The sequence below is a fragment of the Lissotriton vulgaris genome, chromosome 1_1, assembly GCF_964263255.1.
Source record: "Lissotriton vulgaris chromosome 1_1, aLisVul1.2, whole genome shotgun sequence".
Classification (NCBI taxonomy): domain Eukaryota; kingdom Metazoa; phylum Chordata; class Amphibia; order Caudata; family Salamandridae; genus Lissotriton; species Lissotriton vulgaris.
In genome coordinates, this window is record NC_141685.1 from 232,204,022 (window position 1) to 232,220,299 (window position 16,278).

A 16,278-nucleotide genomic window follows, 5' to 3' on the forward strand; every position below is an offset into this window, starting at 1 on the left:
AAATAAAATGTATGCAAATTTTATAATGGAGAATGCGGGCATCGATCCCGCTACCTCTCGCATGCTAAGCGAGCGCTCGACCATTTGAGCTAAATCCCCTGTGTGTTTAATCTACATAACATGAAAAAAGTAACCTTACTGCCTTCCACACTTTATTTGAAGTCCTATTGCCCATAACAGTGTTAAGTTCACTCCTAACTTATGCCTTACCTCCACTTATGGGATGTTTTACAGTTCAGGTTGGCCTGTTTACTACTCGAATATGAGTGATATTGCGGTGTGTTCATCTAGACTCATACCCTAGCTAATCTTGAAGTTAAATTTCCCACCAATGAGAAACCAAGGGAGATACCATTTTTGATAGTTATTGCATGTCTAATGCAAGAATATTCACCAGATTATGAGAGTCAATGCAATAATCCAGCAAAAATTACTCATTTTCGCCCAACGTGGGGCTCGAGCCCACGACCCTGAGATTAAGAGTCTCATGCTCTACCGACTGAGCTAGCCGGGCTCCCACTTCAAGATGGTATGCAGACTAATCATTTTTTATGAAGGAAATCCATTCCTGGACAATTTTTGGGAGTTATTGCAGGTCTAATGCAAGATTAATCTCCATATTATGAGAGTCAATGCAATATTCAGGCAAAATTACTCGTTTTTGCCCAACGTGGTGCTCGAACCCACGACCCTGAGATTAAGAGTCTCATGCTCTACCGACTGAGCTAGCCGGGTTCCCTCCTTAAGACAGTATGCAGACCAATCCCTTTTTGTGAAGAAAATCAAATCCTGGATATTCCTCTACTCTTGTTTTGCAAGGAAAGCCAGATTTATACATCCTTCAGAGGACAGAGTGTCAAAAAAAAAGAGAAAATGAAAACGGAAGTTGTGAGAACTTCATTTTGACATTGCATAAGAATTCAAATTCCTCTCACATGCTAAAGAATACCTGAACCCTTTTGATTAAACCACTTTAGTTGTTATAATGAGACCATATTTGAAAGCCATCTGTGATTTTTCTGTTCTTACTCTGCAATGACCTTGGCAATGACAAGTTAAAAATTAAATGTATGCAAATTTTATAATGGAGAATGCGGGCATCGATCCCGCTACCTCTCGCATGCTAAGCGAGCGCTCTACCATTTGAGCTAATTCCCCTGTGTGATTAATCTGCATAACATGAAAAAAGTAACCTTACTGCCTTCCACACTTTATTTGAAGTCCAATTGCCCATAACAGTGTTAAGTTCACTCCTAACTTATGCCTTACCTCTACTTATGGGATGTTTTACAGTTCAGGTTGGCCTGTTTACTACTCGAATATGAGTGATATTGCGGTGTGTTCATCTAGACTCATACCCTAGCTAATCTTGAAGTTAAATTTCCCACCAATGAGAAACCAAGGGAGATACCATTTTTGATAGTTATTGCATGTCTAATGCAAGAATATTCACCAGATTATGAGAGTCAATGCAATAATCCAGCAAAAATTACTCATTTTCGCCCAACGTGGGGCTCGAACCCACGACCCTGAGATTAAGAGTCTCATGCTCTACCGACTGAGCTAGCCGGGCTCCCACTTCAAGATGGTATGCAGACTAATCATTTTTTATGAAGGAAATCCATTCCTGGACAATTTTTGGGAGTTATTGCAGGTCTAATGCAAGATTAATCTCCATAATATGAGAGTCAATGCAATATTCAGGCAAAACGTACTCGTTTTCGCCCAACTTGGGGCTCGAACCCACGACCCTGAGATTAAGAGTCTCATGCTCTACCGACTGAGCTAGCCGGGCTCCCTCCTTAAGACAGTATGCAGACCAATCCCTTTTTGTGAAGAAAATCAAATCCTGGATATTCCTCTACTCTTGTTTTGCAAGGAAAGCCAGATTTATACATCCTTCAGAGGACAGAGTGTCAAAAAAAAAAAGAGAAAATGAAAACGGAAGTTGTGAGAACTTCATTTTGAGATTGCATAAGAATTCAAATTCCTCTCACATGCTAAAGAATACCTGAACCCTTTTGATTAAACCACTTTAGTTGTTATAATGAGACCATATTTGAAAGCCATCTGTGATTTTTCTGTTCTTACTCTGCAATGACCTTGGCAATGACAAGTTAAAAATAAAATGTATGCAAATTTTATAATGGAGAATGCGGGCATCGATCCCGCTACCTCTCGCATGCTAAGCGAGCGCTCTACCATTTGAGCTAATTCCCCTGTGTGATTAATCTGCATAACATGAAAAAAGTAACCTTACTGCCTTCCACACTTTATTTGAAGTCCAATTGCCCATAACAGTGTTAAGTTCACTCCTAACTTATGCCTTACCTCCACTTATGGGATGTTTTACAGTTCAGGTTGGCCTGTTTACTACTCGAATATGAGTGATATTGCGGTGTGTTCATCTAGACTCATACCCTAGCTAATCTTGAAGTTAAATTTCCCACCAATGAGAAACCAAAGGAGATACCATTTCTGATAGTTATTGCATGTCTAATGCAAGAATATTCACCAGATTATGAGAGTCAATGCAATAATCCAGCAAAAATTACTCATTTTCACCCAACGTGGGGCTCGAACCCACGACCCTGAGATTAAGAGTCTCATGCTCTACCGACTGAGCTAGCTGGGCTCCCACTTCAAGATGGTATGCAGACTAATCATTTTTTATGAAGGAAATCCATTCCTGGACAATTTTTGGGAGTTATTGCAGGTCTAATGCAAGATTAATCTCCATATTATGAGAGTCAATGCAATATTCAGGCAAAAATTACTCTTTTTCGCCCAACGTGGGGCTCGAACCAACGACCCTGAGATTAAGAGTCTCATGCTCTACCGACTGAGCTAGCCGGGCTCCCTCCTTAAGACAGTATACAGATCAATCCCTTTTTGTGAAGAAAACCAAATCCTGGATATTCCTCTACTCTTGTTTTGCAAGGAAAGCCAGATTTATACATCCTTCAGAGGACAGAGTGTCAAAAAAAATAAGAGAAAATGAAAATGGAAGTTGTGAGAACTTCATTTTGAGATTGCATAAGAATTCAAATTCCTCTCACATGCTAAAGAATACCTGAACCCTTTTGATTAAACCACTTTAGTTGTTATAATGAGACCATATTTGAAAGCCATCTGTGATTTGTCTGTTCTTACTCTGCAATGACCTTGGGAATGACAAGTTAAAAATAAAATGTATGCAAATTTTATAATGGAGAATGCGGGCATCGATCCCGCTACCTCTCGCATGCTAATCGAGCGCTCTACCATTTGAGCTAATTCCCCTGTGTGATTAATCTGCATAACATGAAAAAAGTAACCTTACTGCCTTCCACACTTTATTTGAAGTCCAATTGCCCATAACAGTGTTAAGTTCACTCCTAACTTATGCCTTACCTCCACTTATGGGATGTTTTACAGTTCAGGTTGGCCTGTTTACTACTCGAATATGAGTGATATAGCGGTGTGTTCATCTAGACTCATACCCTAGCTAATCTTGAAGTTACATTTCCCACCAATGAGAAACCAAAGGAGATACCATTTCTGATAGTTATTGCATGTCTAATGCAAGAATATTCACCAGATTATGAGAGTCAATGCAATAATTCAGCAAAAATTACTCATTTTCGCCCAACGTGGGGCTCGAACCCACGACCCTGAGATTAAGAGTCTCATGCTCTACCGACTGAGCTAGCCGGGCTCCCACTTCAAGATGGTATGCAGACTAATCATTTTTTATGAAGGAAATCCATTCCTGGACAATTTTTGGGAGTTATTGCAGGTCTAATGCAAGATTAATCTCCATATTATGAGAGTCAATGCAATATTCAGGCAAAAATTACTCGTTTTCGCCCAACGTGGGGCTCGAACCCACGACCCTGAGATTAAGAGTCTCATGCTCTAACCGACTGAGCTAGCCGGGCTCCCTCCTTAAGACAGTATGCAGACCAATCCCTTTTTGTGAAGAAAATCAAATCCTGGATATTCCTCTACTCTTGTTTTGCAAGGAAAGCCAGATTTATACATCCTTCAGAGGACAGAGTGTCAAAAAAAATAAGAGAAAATGAAAACGGAAGTTGTGAGAACTTCATTTTGAGATTGCATAAGAATTCAAATTCCTCTCACATGCTAAAGAATACCTGAACCCTTTTGATTAAACCACTTTAGTTGTTATAATGAGACCATATTTGAAAGCCATCTGTGATTTTTCTGTTCTTACTCTGCAATGACCTTGGCAATGACAAGTTAAAAATAAAATGTATGCAAATTTTATAATGGAGAATGAGGGCATCAATCCCGCTACCTCTCGCATGCTAAGCGAGCACTCTACCATTTGAGCTAATTCCCCTGTGTGTTTAATCTGCATAACATGAAAAAAGTAACCTCACTGCCTTCCACACTTTATTTGAAGTCCAATTGCCCATAGCAGTGTTCAGTTCACTCCTAACTTATGCCTTACCTCCACTTATGGGATGTTTTACAGTTCAGGTTGGCCTGTTTACTACTCGAATATGAGTGATATTGTGGTGTGTTCATCTAGACTCATACCCTACCTAATCTTGAAGTTAAATTTCCCACCAATGAGAAACCAAGGGAGATACCATTTTTGATAGTTATTGCATGTCTAATGCAAGAATCATCACCAGATTATGAGAGTCCAGCAAAAATTACTCATTTTCGCCCAACGTGGGGCTCGAACCCACGACCCTGAGATTAAAAGTCTCATGCTCTACCGACTGAGCTAGCCGGGCTCCAACTTCAAGATGGTATGCAGACTAATCATTTTTTATGAAGGAAATCCATTCCTGGACAATTTTTGGGAGTTATTGCATGTCTAATGCAAGATTAATCTCCATATTATGAGAGTCAATGCAATATTCAGGCAAAAATTACTCATTTTCGCCCAACGTGGGGCTCGAACCCACGACCCTGAGATTAAAAGTCTCATGCTCTACCGACTGAGCTAGCCGGGTTCCCTCCTTAAAACAGTATGCAGACCAATCCCTTTTTGTGAAGAAAATCAAATCCTGGATATTCCTCTACTCTTGTTTTGCAAGGAAAGCCAGATTTATACATCCTTCAGAGGACAGAGTGTCAAAAAAAATAAGAGAAAATGAAAATGGAAGTTGTGAGAACTTCATTTTGAGATTGCATAAGAATTCAAATTCCTCTCACATGCTAAAGAATACCTGAACCCTTTTGATTAAACCACTTTAGTTGTTATAATGAGACCATATTTGAAAGCCATCTGTGATTTTTCTGTTCTTACTCTGCAATGACCTTGGCAATGACAAGTTAAAAATAAAATGTATGCAAATTTTATAATGGAGAATGCGGGCTTCCATCCCGCTACCTCTCGCATGCTAAGCGAGCGCTCTACCATTTGAGCTAAATCTCCTGTGTGTTTAATCTACATAACATGAAAAAAGTAACCTTACTGCCTTCCACACTTTATTTGAAGTCCTATTGCCCATAACAGTGTTAAGTTCACTCCTAACTTATGCCTTACCTCCACTTATGGGATGTTTTACAGTTCAGGTTGGCCTGTTTACTACTCGAATATGAGTGATATTGCGGTGTGTTCATCTAGACTCATACCCTAGCTAATCTTGAAGTTAAATTTCCCACCAATGAGAAACCAAGGTAGATACCATTTTTGATAGTTATTGCATGTCTAATGCAAGAATATTCACCAGATTATGAGAGTCAATGCAATAATCCAGCAAAAATTACTCATTTTCGCCCAACGTGGGGCTCGAACCCACGACCCTGAGATTAAGAGTCTCATGCTCTACCGACTGAGCTAGCCGGGCTCCCACTTCAAGATGGTATGCAGACTAATCATTTTTTATGAAGGAAATCCATTCCTGGACAATTTTTGGGAGTTATTGCAGGTCTAATGCAAGATTAATCTCCATATTATGAGAGTCAATGCAATATTCAGGCAAAACTTACTCGTTTTCGCCCAACGTGGGGCTCGAACCCACGACCCTGAGATTAAGAGTCTCATGCTCTACCGACTGAGCTAGCCGGGCTCCCTCCTTAAGACAGTATGCAGACCAATCCCTTTTTGTGAAGAAAATCAAATCCTGGATATTCCTCTACTCTTGTTTTGCAAGGAAAGCCAGATTTATACATCCTTCAGAGGACAGAGTGTCAAAAAAAAAAGAGAAAATGAAAACGGAAGTTGTGAGAACTTCATTTTGACATTGCATAAGAATTTAAATTCCTCTCACATGCTAAAGAATACCTGAACCCTTTTGATTAAACCACTTTAGTTTTTATAATGAGACCATATTTGAAAGCCATCTGTGATTTTTCTGTTCTTACTCTGCAATGACCTTGGCAATGACAAGTTAAAAATAAAATGTATGCAAATTTTATAATGGAGAATGCGGGCATCGATCCCGCTACCTCTCGCATGCTAAGCGAGCGCTCTACCATTTGAGCTAATTCCCCTATGTGATTAATCTGCATAACATGAAAAAAGTAACCTTACTGCCTTCCACACTTTATTTGAAGTCCAATTGCCCATAACAGTGTTAAGTTCACTCCTAACTTATGCCTTACCTCCACTTATGGGATGTTTTACAGTTCAGGTTGGCCTGTTTACTACTCGAATATGAGTGATATTGCGGTGTGTTCATCTAGACTCATACCCTAGCTAATCTTGAAGTTAAATTTCCCACCAATGAGAAACCAAAGGAGATACCATTTCTGATAGTTATTGCATGTCTAATGCAAGAATATTCACCAGATTATGAGAGTCAATGCAATAATCCAGCAAAAATTACTCATTTTCGCCCAACGTGGGGCTCGAACCCACGACCCTGAGATTAAGAGTCTCATGCTCTACCGACTGAGCTAGCCGGGCTCCCACTTCAAGATGGTATGCAGACTCATCATTTTTTATGAAGGAAATCCATTCCTGGACAATTTTTTGGAGTTATTGCAGGTCTAATGCAAGATTAATCTCCATATTATGAGAGTCAATGCAATATTCAGGCAAAACTTACTCGTTTTCGCCCAACGTGGGGCTCGAACCCACGACCCTGAGATTAAGAGTCTCATGCTCTACCGACCGAGCTAGCCGGGCTCCCTCCTTAAGACAGTATGCAGACCAATCCCTTTTTGTGAAGAAAATCAAATCCTGGATATTCCTCTACTCTTGTTTTGCAAGGAAAGCCAGATTTATACATCCTTCAGAGGACAGAGTGTCAAAAAAAAAAAGAGAAAATGAAAACGGAAGTTGTGAGAACTTCATTTTGAGATTGCATAAGAATTCAAATTCCTCTCACATGCTAAAGAATACCTGAACCCTTTTGATTAAACCACTTTAGTTGTTATAATGAGACCATATTTGAAAGCCATCTGTGATTTTTCTGTTCTTACTCTGCAATGACCTTGGCAATGACAAGTTAAAAATAAAATGTATGCAAATTTTATAATGGAGAATGCGGGCATCGATCCCGCTACCTCTCGCATGCAAAGCGAGCGCTCTACCATTTGAGCTAATTCCCCTGTGTGATTAATCTGCATAACATGAAAAAAGTAACCTTACTGCCTTCCACACTTTATTTGAAGTCCAATTGCCCATAACAGTGTTAAGTTCACTCCTAACTTATGCCTTACCTCCACTTATGGGATGTTTTACAGTTCAGGTTGGCCTGTTTACTACTCGAATATGAGTGATATTGTGGTGTGTTCATCTAGACTCATACCCTACCTAATCTTGAAGTTAAATTTCCCACCAATGAGAAACCAAGGGAGATACCATTTTTGATAGTTATTGCATGTCTAATGCAAGAATAACCACCAGATTATGAGAGTCCAGCAAAAATTACTCATTTTCGCCCAACGTGGGGCTCGAACCCACGACCCTGAGATTAAGAGTCTCATGCTCTACCGACTGAGCTAGCCGGGCTCCCACTGCAAGATGGTATGCAGACTAATCATTTTTTATGAAGGAAATCCATTCCTGGACAATTTCTGGGAGTTATTGCAGGTCTAATGCAAGATTAATCTCCATATTATGAGAGTCAATGCAATATTCAGGCAAAAATTACTCGTTTTCGCCCAACGTGGGGCTCGAACCCACGACCCTGAGATTAAGAGTCTCATGCTCTACCGACTGAGCTAGCCGGGCTCCCTCCTTAAGACAGTATGCAGACCAATCCCTTTTTGTGAAGAAAATCAAATCCTGGATATTCCTCTACTCTTGTTTTGCAGGGAAAGCCAGATTTATACATCCTTCAGAGGACAGAGTGTCAAAAAAAATAAGAGAAAATGAAAATGGAAGTTGTGAGAACTTCATTTTGAGATTGCATAAGAATTCAAATTCCTCTCACATGCTAAAGAATACCTGAACCCTTTTGATTAAACCACTTTAGTTGTTATAATTAGACCATATTTGAAAGCCATCTGTGATTTTTCTGTTCTTACTCTGCAATGACCTTGGCAATGACAAGTTAAAAATAAAATGTATGCAAATTTTATAATGGAGAATGCGGGCATCGATCCCGCTACCTCTCGCATGCTAAGCGAGCGCTCTACCATTTGAGCTAATTCCCCTGTGTGTTTAATCTGCATAACATGAAAAAGTAACCTTACTGCCTTCCACACTTTATTTGAAGTCCAATTGCCCATAACAGTGTTCAGTTCACTCCTAACTTATGCCTTACCTCCACTTATGGGATGTTTTACAGTTCAGGTTGGCCTGTTTACTACTCGAATATGAGTGATATTGTGGTGTGTTCATCTAGACTCATACCCTACCTAATCTTGAAGTTAAATTTCCCACCAATGAGAAACCAAGGGAGATACCATTTTTGATAGTTATTGCATGTCTAATGCAAGAATAATCACCAGATTATGAGAGTCCAGCAAAAATTACTCATTTTCGCCCAACGTGGGGCTCGAACCCACGACCCTGAGATTAAGAGTCTCATGCTGTACCGACTGAGCTAGCCGGGATCCCACTTCAAGATGGTATGCAGACTAATCATTTTTTATGAAGGAAATCCATTCCTGGACAATTTTTGGGAGTTATTGCATGTCTAATGCAAGATTAATCTCCATATTATGAGAGTCAATGCAATATTCAGGCAAAAATTACTCATTTTCGCCCAACGTGGGGCTCGAACCCACGACCCTGAGATTAAAAGTCTCAAGCTCTACCGACTGAGCTAGCCGGGTTCCCTCCTTAAGACAGTATGCAGACCAATCCCTTTTTGTGAAGAAAATCAAATCCTGGATATTCCTCTACTCTTGTTTTGCAAGGAAAGCCAGATTTATACATCCTTCAGAGGACAGAGTGTCAAAAAAAATAAGAGAAAATGAAAATGGAAGTTGTGAGAACTTCATTTTGAGATTGCATAAGAATTCAAATTCCTCTCACATGCTAAAGAATACCTGAACCCTTTTGATTAAACCACTTTAGTTGTTATAATGAGACCATATTTGAAAGCCATCTGTGATTTTTCTGTTCTTACTCTGCAATGACCTTGGCAATGACAAGTTAAAAATAAAATGTATGCAAATTTTATAATGGAGAATGCGGGCATCGATCCCACTAGCTCTCGCATGCTAAGCGAGCGCTCTACCATTTGAGCTAATTCCCCTGTGTGATAATCCGCATAACATGAAAAAAGTAACCTTACTGCCTTCCACACTTTATTTGAAGTCCAATTGCCCATAACAGTGTTAAGTTCACTCCTAACTTATGCCTTACCTCCACTTATGGGATGTTTTACAGTTCAGGTTGGCCTGTTTACTACTCGAATATGAGTGAAATTGCGGTGTGTTCATCTAGACTCATACCCTAGCTAATCTTGAAGTTAAATTTCCCACCAATGAGAAACCAAGGGAGATACCATTTTTGATAGTTATTGCATGTCTAATGCAAGAATATTCACCAGATTATGAGAGTCAATGCAATAATCCAGCAAAAAAGTACTCATTTTCGCCCAACGTGGGGCTCGAACCCACGACCCTGAGATTAAGAGTCTCATGCTCTACCGACTGAGCTAGCCGGGCTCCCACTTCAAGATGGTATGCAGACTAATTATTATTTATGAAGGAAATCCATTCCTGGACAATTTTTGGGAGTTATTGCAGGTCTAATGCAACGATTAATCTCCATATTATGAGAGTCAATGCAATATTCAGGCAAAAATTACTCTTTTTCACCCAACGTGGGGCTCGAACCCACGACCCTGAGATTAAGAGTCTCATGCTCTACCGACTGGGCTAGCCGGGCTCCCTCCTTAAGACAGTATGCAGACCAATCCCTTTTTGTGAAGAAAATCAAATCCTGGATATTCCTCTACTCTTGTTTTGCAAGGAAAGCCAGATTTATACATCCTTCAGAGGACAGAGTGTCAAAAAAAATAAGCGAAAATGAAAATGGAAGTTGTGAGAACTTCATTTTGAGATTGCATAAGAATTCAAATTCCTCTCACATGCTAAAGAATACCTGAACCCTTTTGATTAAACCACTTTAGTTGTTATAATGAGACCATATTTGAAAGCCATCTGTGATTTTTCTGTTCTTACTCTGCAATGACCTTGGCAATGACAAGTTAAAAATAAAATGTATGCAAATTTTATAATGGAGAATGCGGGCATCAATCCCGCTACCTCTCGCATGCTAAGCGAGCGCTCTACCATTTGAGCTAATTCCCCTGTGTGTTTAATCTGCATAACATGAAAAAAGTAACCTTACTGCCTTCCACACTTTATTTGAAGTCCAATTGCCCATAACAGTGTTCAGTTCATTCCTAACTTATGCCTTACCTCCACTTATGGGATGTTTTACAGTTCAGGTTGGCCTGTTTACTACTCGAATATGAGTGATATTGCGGTGTGTTCATCTAGACTCATACCCTAGCTAATCTTGAAGTTAAATTTCCCACCAATGAGAAACCAAGAGAGATACCATTTTTGATAGTTATTGCATGTCTAATGCATGAATATTCACCAGATTATGAGAGTCAATGCAATAATCCAGCAAAAATTACTCATTTTCGCCCAACGTGGGGCTCGAACCCACGACCCTGAGATTAAGGGTCTCATGCTCTACCGACTGAGCTACCGGGCTCCCACTTCAAGATGGTATGCAGACTAATCATTTTTTATGAAGGAAATCCATTCCTGGACAATTTTTGGGAGTTATTGCAGGTCTAATGCAAGATTAATCTCCATATTATGAGAGTCAATGCAATATTCAGGCAAAACTTACTCGTTTTCGGCCAACGTGGGGCTCGAACCCACGACCCTGAGATTAAGAGTCTCATGCTCTACCGACTGAGCTAGCCGGGCTCCCTTCGTAAGACAGTATGCAGACCAATCCCTTTTTGTAAAGAAAATCAAATCCTGGATATTCCTCTACTCTTGATTTGCAAGGAAAGCCAGATTTATACATCCTTCAGAGGACAGAGTGTCAAAAAAAATAAGAGAAAATGAAAATGGAAGTTGTGAGAACTTCATTTTGAGATTGCATAAGAATTCAAATTCCTCTCACATGCTAAAGAATACCTGAACCCTTTTGATTAAACCACTTTAGTTGTAATAATGAGACCATATTTGAAAGCCATCTGTGATTTTTCTGTTCTTACTCTGCAATGACCTTGGCAATGACAAGTTAAAAATAAAATGTATGCAAATTTTATAATGGAGAATGCGGGCATCGATCCCGCTACCTATCGCATGCTAAGCGAGCACTTTACCATTTGAGCTAATTCCCCTGTGTGTTTAATCTGCATAACATGAAAAAAGTAACCTCACTGCCTTCCACACTTTATTTGAAGTCCAATTGCCCATAACAGTGTTAAGTTCACTCCTAACTTATGCCTTACCTCCACTTATGGGATGTTTTACAGTTCAGGTTGGCCTGTTTACTACCCGAATATGAGTGATATTGCGGTGTGTTCATCTAGACTCATACTCTAGCTAATCTTGAAGTTAAATTTCCCACCAATGAGAAACCAAGGGAGATACCATGTTTGATAGTTATTGCATGTCTAATGCAAGAATAATCACCAGATTATGAGAGTCAATGCAATAATCCAGCAAAAAGTACTCATTTTCACCCAACGTGGGGCTCAAACCCACGACCCTGAGATTAAGAGTCTCATGCTCTTCCGACTGAGCTAGCCGGGCTCCCTTCTTAAGACAGTATGCAGACCAATCCCTTTTTGTGAAGAAAATCAAATCCTGGATATTCCTCTACTCTTGTTTTGCAAGGAAAGCCAGATTTATACATCCTTCAGAGGACAGAGTGTCAAAAAAAATAAGAGAAAATGAAAACGGAAGTTGTGAGAACTTCATTTTGAGATTGCATAAGAATTAAAATTCCTCTCACATGCTAAAGAATACCTGAACCCTTTTGATTAAACCACTTTAGTTGTTATAATGAGACCATATTTGAAAGCCATCTGTGATTTTTCTGTTCTTACTCTGCAATGACCTTGGCAATGACAAGTTAAAAATAAAATGTATGCAAATTTTATAATGGAGAATGCGGGCATCGATCCCGCTACCTCTCGCATGCTAAGCGAGCGCTCTACCATTTGAGCTAATTCTCCTGTGTGTTTAATCTGCATAACATGAAAAAAGTAACCTCACTGCCTTCCACACTTTATTTGAAGTCCAATTGCCCATAACAGTGTTCAGTTCACTCCTAACTTATGCCTTACCTCCACTTATGGGATGTTTTACAGTTCAGGTTGGCCTGTTTACTACTCGAATATGAGTGATATTGTGGTGTGTTCATCTAGACTCATACCCTACCTAATCTTGAAGTTAAATTTCCCACCAATGAGAAACCAAGGGAGATACCATTTTTGATAGTTATTGCATGTCTAATGCAAGAATATTCACCAGATTATGAGAGTCAATGCAATAATCCAGCAAAAATTACTCATTTTCGCCGAACGTGGAGCTCGAACCCACGACCCTGAGATTTAGAGTCTCATGCTCTACCGACTGAGCTAGCCGGGCTCCCACTTCAAGATGGTATGCAGACTAATCATTTTTTATGAAGGAAATCCATTCCTGGACAATTTTTGGGAGTTATTGCAGGTCTAATGCAAGATTAATCTCCATATTATGAGAGTCAATGCAATATTCAGGCAAAAATTACTCGTTTTCGCCCAAAGTGGGGCTCGAACCCACGACCCTGAGATTAAGAGTCTCATGCTCTACCGACTGAGCTAGCCGGGCTCCCTCCTTAAGACAGTATGCAGACCAATCCCTTTTTGTGAAGAAAATCAAATCCTGGATATTCCTCTACTCTTGTTTTGCAAGGAAAGCCAGATTTATACATCCTTCAGAGGACAGAGTGTCAAAAAAAATAAGCGAAAATGAAAATGGAAGCTGTGAGAACTTCATTTTGAGATTGCATAAGAATTCAAATTCCTCTCACATGCTAAAGAATACCTGAACCCTTTTGATTAAACCACTTTAGTTGTTATAATGAGACCATATTTGAAAGCCATCTGTGATTTTTCTGTTCTTTCTCTGCAATGACCTTGGCAATGACAAGTTAAAAATAAAATGTATGCAAATTTTATAACGGAGAATGCGGGCATCAATCCCGCTACCTCTCGCATGCTAAGCGAGCGCTCTACCATTTGAGCTAATTCCCCTGTGTGTTTAATCTGCATAACATGAAAAAAGTAACCTCACTGCCTTCCACACTTTATTTGAAGTCCAATTGCCCATAACAGTGTTCAGTTCATTCCTAACTTATGCCTTACCTCCACTTATGGGATGTTTTACAGTTCAGGTTGGCCTGTTTAATACTCGAATATGAGTGATATTGTGGTGTGTTCATCTAGACTCATACCCTACCTAATCTTGAAGTTAAATTTCCCACCAATGAGAAACCAAGGGAGATACCATTTTTGATAGTTATTGCATGTCTGATGCAAGAATAATCACCAGATTATGAGAGTCCAGCAAAAATTACTCATTTTCGCCCAACGTGGGGGTCGAACCCACGACCCTGAGATTAAGAGTCTCATGCTCTACCGACTGAGCTAGCCGGGCTCCCACTGCCAGATGGTATGCAGACTAATCATTTTTTATGAAGGAAATCCATTCCTGGACAATTTTTGGGAGTTATTGCATGTCTAATGCAAGATTAATCTCCATATTATGAGAGTCAATGCAATATTCAGGCAAAAATTACTCATTTTCGCCCAACGTGCGGCTCGAACCCACGACCCTGAGATTAAGAGTCTCATGCTCTACCGACTGAGCTAGCCGGGTTCCCTCCTTAAGACAGTATGCAGACCAATCCCTTTTTGTGAAGAAAATCAAATCCTGGATATTCGTCTACTCTTGTTTTGCAAGGAAAGCCAGATTTATACATCCTTCAGAGGACAGAGTGTCAAAAAAATAAGAGAAAATGAAAATGGAAGTTGTGAGAACTTCATTTTGAGATTGCATAAGAATTCAAATTCCTCTCACATGCTAAAGAATACCTGAACCCTTTTGATTAAACCACTTTAGTTGTTATAATGAGACCATATTTGAAAGCCATCTGTGATTTTTCTGTTCTTACTCTGCAATGACCTTGGCAATGACAAGTTAAAAATAAAATGTATGCAAATTTTATAATGGAGAATGCGGGCATCGATCCCGCTACCTCTCGCATGCTAAGCGAGCGCTCGACCATTTGAGCTAATTCCCCTGTGTGTTTAATCGGCATAACATGAAAAAAGTAACCTTACTGCCTTCCACACTTTATTTGAAGTCCTATTGCCCATAACAGTGTTAAGTTCACTCCTAACTTATGCCTTACCTCCACTTATGGGATGTTTTACAGTTCAGGTTGGCCTGTTTACTACTCGAATATGAGTGATATTGCGGTGTGTTCATCTAGACTCATACCCTAGCTAATCTTGAAGTTAAATTTCCCACCAATGAGAAACCAAGGGAGATACCATTTTTGATAGTTATTGCATGTCTAATGCATGAATATTCACCAGATTATGAGAGTCAATGCAATAATCCAGCAAAAATTACTCATTTTCGCCCAACGTGGGGCTCGAACCCACGACCCTGAGATTAAGGGTCTCATGCTCTACCGACTGAGCTATCGGGCTCCCACTTCAAGATGGTATGCAGACTAATCATTTTTTATGAAGGAAATCCATTCCTGGACAATTTTTGGGAGTTATTGCAGGTCTAATGCAAGATTAATCTCCATATTATGAGAGTCAATGCAATATTCAGGCAAAACTTACTCGTTTTCGGCCAACGTGGGGCTCGAACCCACGACCCTGAGATTAAGAGTCTCATGCTCTACCGACTGAGCTAGCCGGGCTCCCTTCGTAAGACAGTATGCAGACCAATCCCTTTTTGTAAAGAAAATCAAATCCTGGATATTCCTCTACTCTTGTTTTGCAAGGAAAGCCAGATTTATACATCCTTCAGAGGACAGAGTGTCAAAAAAAATAAGAGAAAATGAAAATGGAAGTTGTGAGAACTTCATTTTGAGATTGCATAAGAATTCAAATTCCTCTCACATGCTAAAGAATACCTGAACCCTTTTGATTAAACCACTTTATAGTTGTAATAATGAGACCATATTTGAAAGCCATCTGTGATTTTTCTGTTCTTACTCTGCAATGACCTTGGCAATGACAAGTTAAAAATAAAATGTATGCAAATTTTATAATGGAGAATGCGGGCATCGATCCCGCTACCTATCGCATGCTAAGCGAGCGCTTTACCATTTGAGCTAATTCCCCTGTGTGTTTAATCTGCATAACATGAAAAAAGTAACCTCACTGCCTTCCACACTTTATTTGAAGTCCAATTGCCCATAACAGTGTTAAGTTCACTCCTAACTTATGCCTTACCTCCACTTATGGGATGTTTTACAGTTCAGGTTGGCCTGTTTACTACCCGAATATGAGTGATATTGCGGTGTGTTCATCTAGACTCATACCCTAGCTAATCTTGAAGTTAAATTTCCCACCAATGAGAAACCAAGGGAGATACCATGTTTGATAGATATTGCATGTCTAATGCAAGAATAATCACCAGATTATGAGAGTCAATGCAATAATCCAGCAAAAAGTACTCATTTTCACCCAACGTGGGGCTCAAACCCACGACCCTGAGATTTAGAGTCTCATGCTCTACCAACTGAGCTAGCCGGGCTCCCACTTCAAGATGGTATGCAGACTAATCATTTTTTATGAAGGAAATCCATTCCTGGACAATTTTTGGGAGTTATTGCAGGTCTAATGCAAGATTAATCTCCATATT

The 16,278-nt window shown here is 39.7% G+C and overlaps 15 non-coding genes across 15 annotated transcripts; all 15 read right to left on the minus strand.

Annotated features, from left to right (window-relative positions):
- Nucleotides 1-1,085: 1,085 nt before the first annotated feature.
- On the minus strand, nt 1,086-1,158 carry TRNAA-AGC (transfer RNA alanine (anticodon AGC)). Its single transcript has one exon. It is a non-coding gene; the product is annotated as a tRNA-Ala (tRNA).
- Nucleotides 1,159-1,500: 342 nt separating this feature from the next.
- TRNAK-CUU (transfer RNA lysine (anticodon CUU)) lies at nt 1,501-1,573 on the minus strand. Its single transcript has one exon. It is a non-coding gene; the product is annotated as a tRNA-Lys (tRNA).
- Nucleotides 1,574-2,147: 574 nt separating this feature from the next.
- On the minus strand, nt 2,148-2,220 carry TRNAA-AGC (transfer RNA alanine (anticodon AGC)). Its single transcript has one exon. It is a non-coding gene; the product is annotated as a tRNA-Ala (tRNA).
- Nucleotides 2,221-3,624: 1,404 nt separating this feature from the next.
- TRNAK-CUU (transfer RNA lysine (anticodon CUU)) lies at nt 3,625-3,697 on the minus strand. The gene has a single exon. It is a non-coding gene; the product is annotated as a tRNA-Lys (tRNA).
- A 978-nt stretch (nt 3,698-4,675) lies between these two features.
- TRNAK-UUU (transfer RNA lysine (anticodon UUU)) lies at nt 4,676-4,748 on the minus strand. The gene has a single exon. It is a non-coding gene; the product is annotated as a tRNA-Lys (tRNA).
- Nucleotides 4,749-5,737: 989 nt separating this feature from the next.
- On the minus strand, nt 5,738-5,810 carry TRNAK-CUU (transfer RNA lysine (anticodon CUU)). The gene has a single exon. It is a non-coding gene; the product is annotated as a tRNA-Lys (tRNA).
- Nucleotides 5,811-5,959: 149 nt separating this feature from the next.
- Nucleotides 5,960-6,032, minus strand: TRNAK-CUU (transfer RNA lysine (anticodon CUU)). Its single transcript has one exon. It is a non-coding gene; the product is annotated as a tRNA-Lys (tRNA).
- Nucleotides 6,033-6,383: 351 nt separating this feature from the next.
- On the minus strand, nt 6,384-6,456 carry TRNAA-AGC (transfer RNA alanine (anticodon AGC)). The gene has a single exon. It is a non-coding gene; the product is annotated as a tRNA-Ala (tRNA).
- Nucleotides 6,457-6,798: 342 nt separating this feature from the next.
- On the minus strand, nt 6,799-6,871 carry TRNAK-CUU (transfer RNA lysine (anticodon CUU)). Its single transcript has one exon. It is a non-coding gene; the product is annotated as a tRNA-Lys (tRNA).
- Nucleotides 6,872-7,445: 574 nt separating this feature from the next.
- TRNAA-UGC (transfer RNA alanine (anticodon UGC)) lies at nt 7,446-7,518 on the minus strand. Its single transcript has one exon. It is a non-coding gene; the product is annotated as a tRNA-Ala (tRNA).
- Nucleotides 7,519-7,848: 330 nt separating this feature from the next.
- On the minus strand, nt 7,849-7,921 carry TRNAK-CUU (transfer RNA lysine (anticodon CUU)). The gene has a single exon. It is a non-coding gene; the product is annotated as a tRNA-Lys (tRNA).
- Nucleotides 7,922-8,070: 149 nt separating this feature from the next.
- TRNAK-CUU (transfer RNA lysine (anticodon CUU)) lies at nt 8,071-8,143 on the minus strand. The gene has a single exon. It is a non-coding gene; the product is annotated as a tRNA-Lys (tRNA).
- A 352-nt stretch (nt 8,144-8,495) lies between these two features.
- On the minus strand, nt 8,496-8,568 carry TRNAA-AGC (transfer RNA alanine (anticodon AGC)). The gene has a single exon. It is a non-coding gene; the product is annotated as a tRNA-Ala (tRNA).
- Nucleotides 8,569-9,959: 1,391 nt separating this feature from the next.
- TRNAK-CUU (transfer RNA lysine (anticodon CUU)) lies at nt 9,960-10,032 on the minus strand. Its single transcript has one exon. It is a non-coding gene; the product is annotated as a tRNA-Lys (tRNA).
- Nucleotides 10,033-12,508: 2,476 nt separating this feature from the next.
- On the minus strand, nt 12,509-12,581 carry TRNAA-AGC (transfer RNA alanine (anticodon AGC)). The gene has a single exon. It is a non-coding gene; the product is annotated as a tRNA-Ala (tRNA).
- Between the last annotated feature and the right edge of the window lie 3,697 nt (nt 12,582-16,278).